At 48.5% G+C, this 4,920-nt stretch overlaps 1 pseudogene; it reads right to left on the bottom strand.

The window, feature by feature from the left end:
- Nucleotides 1-6: 6 nt before the first annotated feature.
- LOC109705212 lies at nt 7-1,165 on the bottom strand (annotated as a pseudogene).
- Between the last annotated feature and the right edge of the window lie 3,755 nt (nt 1,166-4,920).

Here is a 4,920-nt window from a genome sequence, read left to right as displayed (position 1 = left end):
GAACGGTATATAACGGCACTAACTTTACAGCTTGTCACACTGAGCGGGAGCAAAAGACAACTTCTCCTTCTCCAGGTCGAAGAGCACCTTCATGTTATGCTGCTGTATATTTCCGATGACGGAGCTATCGCCGTTGTCGAATATGTTGACGCAAAGCACGCGGTCGGTGTACTCGACCATGTAGTTCTCCCTCGGCAGGCCCATGTCGGCGCCCTGAAAATGGAATACGAGCTGCGGCACCTTCACCGACGCCGTGTCGTTCGTCGGCGTCTTGAAGCAGAGCTCGAACGGCCCCGTATCTTCCTCGACCACCGGGAGCTTCACGTAGGACTTGAACGCCTGCACCGCCTTCTCGTACGCGACGTCGACGAGCCCCGTGACGAGCGTCCCCGAGTCGACGATCCCCCCGCCGGTGCCGTCCTTCCTCAGCTGGAACGCCGACTTCGGTATCTTGAGCCGGTTCTTGCCGACCGTAATTCCGAGCAGCGACACGTAGTAGAAGGTTGGAATGCTCGGGTTCTGGAGCAGGGGGTGGTGAGTATCGGGCCGCGGCCTACGATATTGGCGAGCGGGCCGAAGAAGAGGGTGCTTTGCTTGGACTGGAACTGGAGTAGGGGGGTGAAGCAGTAGGCGAATTTTCGGATGCCGAGCTGGGAGATGAGGGAGAGAGGGTTGCGGCCGAAGCCGACGATCCCCGACCCGCCGTTCAGGTCGCCCCCGTTGTCGTTCCCGCAGCCGAAGCCGAGGCCGGGGACCCGGACCTTCGTGACCGAGCCGAAGGTGAAGGTCTCGGTGGCGAGGGCGCCGTCCGACGACGTGCCGTCGCCGTAGCCGTAGCTGTAGAAGCAGTGCTGCTGGTCCCGGCTCGCGCTGCTGCAGTTGTTCGGCACGGCCTGACACAGCTTGCCGGCGCAGGGCAGGGCCGAGTAGGTGGAGGACTTCGAGGGGTCGAAGGGATGCGCCGGAACCTGGTAAAGCGCACATACTATTTGAATGCGTGAACATTTTATTCTAAATATTCTTTCATTATACATCCAAAACAGATAAGATATTCGGCTTATTAAATTATTATTACCAGGTTACTTATTCTGTTTGCTTAAAATTTGTTTACTCAAATAATATATATATATTATATATAGTTCTGAGATCTGCGATCGTAACATGTGATAATAGAGAGTTCTTCGAGAACTCAAAAGAGTCTAACAAGTGGTATCAGAACGAGAACGATGTCGACATTTCTATCGGCGAATTAAATCGGATCGTTTTCTGAACACAACACTTAAGGCCATTGTGATGCAAGGGTTGCATTGAGTCCAGATGAAGAGATACCTGCCAGTGTATAGTATCGCCGTAAGAGGCACAAGGCGCCGATGGCTAACATATGTCAATGAGGTAAGCTCGCCCTCACCGGGCCTTCACCAGAATGGCGGGATTTCGTCAGAGTGTAGGGTCGCACGCCGCGCTGGCGGCGGCATTGCACTGCGGAGGCCAGCATGACAGAGCCTGGCTCCGGCGGGGATGCGCGGCGGAGGAGTCCGGTGGTGAAGGTTGCGCCGGCAGCGGGGCCGCGCAAGTGCCTTTCTCGTGGTCCTCGTTCATTAAATTCCTTCCTCTTTTGATAGGAAGAGCAGTTGGTGTTTTGAACAAAGTAATGCTAATTTGAGCGAGCAGCGCTTAATGATAGACGAGCCGGGTGGTTCTTTATCACTGAATTAACCTTCAATTGAGCTTTTTCGTACTCCCTTCTCATCGGTTGGTTTAACGTATGTTCATCGTAGGCTTGGAGTGGACATATGAATTCCCTTCTTTTGCACAAAGGGAACGATCAATGACTGGAGTGGAGCTAAAGGATTCCTTTCAGGCAGGAAGCCCAAGCGGAACGGGCTACAGTAGGTAGTAGTCCAAGTCTTTCTCCTCAGTTTTTATAAGTGAGACGAATCCCGTCTGAAGCACGAGTTGAACGGCCTACAGAATCAGAAAAAAGTAAACCCGAAGGGGCAGCACAAGGTCTTCTCCTCAGAAGAAGCTGAATAAAGGGCGATGGCTTCCGTTAGGAAGTTGAGTTGAACCTCTTTCTTCGCCTTCTCTTCTCTCTCTGGTGTAGCAACCGACCCCGAAACAGCCGAAAAAGCCACTGGAGCAGGTTATAGAACTGATACTAGCAACTGTTTCAGGTCTATTTCCGTACGTAGGAGTAACTGCTTCCGTAGGAGAAGGCACACCAGCCAGCCCAGGAAGCCAAGGTTGAAAGATAAAGATCACAGACATGTGGTGAACCATACCGAGATAAAGCAAGGCACTTCCCAAGCTTGAAGTGGGAATGGAGAGGCACGAGACAGCCCTCAAAAAAGGCGAAATCCACGAGAAGGCCTCTTTGAGTAAAGATAATCGTGGCACCCTCAACATGGTCTAAAAAAGCGGAGAGAGGAACCCTACCAGAGCAGAGAGCATCGGAGCAACGGAAAGAGGCGCAGCTCCAGGGAAACACAGGTGACGGAGCTGCGAACCAAACGGGAAGGGCGAAGGAGACGGCGAGGAAGAAGGATCGCAGGTTAGTCGAGTGAAGGACCCAGACAGGGTTTCATATAGTCGAGCTAATCAGTCCAGAAGTCAGAGCAGAGCAAGAGGATAATGGAAGATTTTTTTAAGGGGTCTCTGAGTTTGCCGATGCGCTTCCAGGTAAGAAGGGGATAATTGGCCGAAATGGTTGCCCTTCGTAAAGCCAAGCCCATGGAAATCCTCAAGAAGTCGATGCCCTCTGCAGAACACTCTGTTCCCTTGATGCCAGTCACTGGAACTGATGCACTTAGACCCGTCCCAGATAGTGTATTGATCCCGTCCGGCAGCCCCTTCATTAACCCCTTTTCCGGAAACAGACCGAAATGAATGGTTTTCTGGTTCCCCCTCAAGATGTCTTTTTCGACAGCGTGAACAAAAGAAGCTCGTGCCTGGTCGGGAAGTTCCTGGGATCAAGACCGGACCTTAGATTCATCAGAGATAAAGCCCGCTGCCCTTTTATTTTTGGCAAGGTCCCATACATTATGCCTACGTGGCACCTCGGATAGTCATGGATCCTTGAACCATTAACGGGATCATATTTTTTGTCTTGGTCAAGAATCCAATTGGTGACCAATGCTGAGTCATCGATTGCTTCCACCTGGCAAAGTCCCAGCTCCTTGGCTCGTTGGATACCGAGTGACAGAGCCTGGATCTCGGCTGTGTTATTCGTATGAACACCAATTTGAACAGAACCCTCTGCCACCATTTGATTGCTTAATCACATAGCCGCACCCGCCCGGGGTTTCCTCGGCTCGCACCGTCGTAATGTAACTGTGCACAGTTATTTCTATCTGGGTTCTGTCATTCTGGGTTGTCGACTCACTCTATGCTGCAGGTTGAATTGTTCCAGAACCGCTTCCACGGAATTTTAGGGATTTGGGTCTGCTGTATCAATGCACCAGGACGGACTCCCTCTATGGATTGGTTTGTCTTAAAATATCGCATAGTTCCGAGACCACCAGATTTGAGCTGTGATCATTTTTGGTTTTTATTGCAGTAACCAATTGAGTTTTGGTGTCCTACTCGTTTGAACCCAATCTCTTTCAATCCATGCTATTAGATCCGAAATTCCATGGACGCAATTGGACATTCAAAAACACAAATGCGTGTGTGTTTCCTCTGCCCGCTTGCACATTGGGCACCTGAAAGGTCCATTCCCATACGTGTCAATCTGTCGCCGGTGAGCACTTTCCGATTTCTCCACTGCCAGTCAAAAGTCAAGGTCGACGTAGGCCTCTTCCATCTATCTCTGTCGATTTAGAGTGGGATTGCTCTGAAGGTATAATATTCTAGGTAGAAGCAATTTCGGGGAAAATCCAGCAGCAGTTTAACCAATTTCTCGCCCAGTGGAGGTAGTAGCAAAGTCAGTGGTTTCCTCCTTTTGTGAAGTCTTTTTACTATTTTTATGCGGGTCCCACATAATGCACTCTCGGCACATGGGCTTTGTTTGTCTTGAGCTCTTTACCTACTATAAGGTGGTTAATTCAATCTATAGTAATAGGGACGATTCAATCATTCAAGTGACGGAATGGCAAGTATTCCGCCTTTTCATCGTGCAGTTGGTTCAAGTTCTGATTCTGATTTTGTTTCCTTTCCCACGTGGAAGGAACAAATTCCCTTTTTTCTTTTTGTTTTTTGAAAGAGAGGAAAAGAACAAGAGGGATACTTTTTTTTTTACTTTACCTTGGCCAATTGACTTGCTTGCTACAGGGTTTTTCCCATAATCCAGATGAAGATTGTGCACACTTTACCTTTGAGCAGTCGATGTACCACTTGACCCTGTACCAGAGTTCCGATCTCTTCCATTCCATTTTGTCTGTCTTGGTTTCGATCGGTGAACTTTCATTCGAGATCAAAAAAATAGAGGAGGCCTATGTGAGTTGTAGTAGAAAGAAGCCTGGCAAGCAAGGGAAATTGTTCGAACTACGGAACCTAATCGATAGCCTATCCCGTGAATGAAGACTGAGGCTGGATTAGCAGCCTATCCAAACTACTGATTCCATTCCCCGGCCTTCCAAGCTGTCTTTACTTCTTTGAAAATGTTGGCAAACATAAAATGGAAATAGAAGATCTGGAAAACCTGATGCTCTTCTGCCTTCGAGTTTTAGATAGATCTTACCTCTTTTTTTTTCCGAAATGATTGAAGTTTTTCTATTTTGAATCGTCTTAGGTCTAATTCCTATTACTATAAAGAGGATTTTTTTGGACTGCATATTTACAATACAGACGTGGTGATCAGTTGGACCTTTGATTGAGTAACATTTCTTTTTTTGATTGACCTCCTCCCTTCTTGAGGTAAAATTCCAGTAGCTTTGTTTTGTTAAGTTATTTTATTGTGATTCGACATAAGATAGACGGAAT

The sequence above is a fragment of the Ananas comosus genome, unplaced genomic scaffold (genome assembly GCF_001540865.1).
Source record: "Ananas comosus cultivar F153 unplaced genomic scaffold, ASM154086v1, whole genome shotgun sequence".
Taxonomy (NCBI): domain Eukaryota; kingdom Viridiplantae; phylum Streptophyta; class Magnoliopsida; order Poales; family Bromeliaceae; genus Ananas; species Ananas comosus.
Note: the sequence above shows the minus strand (reverse complement) of the source record. Positions and strands in the feature narration are given on the sequence as shown.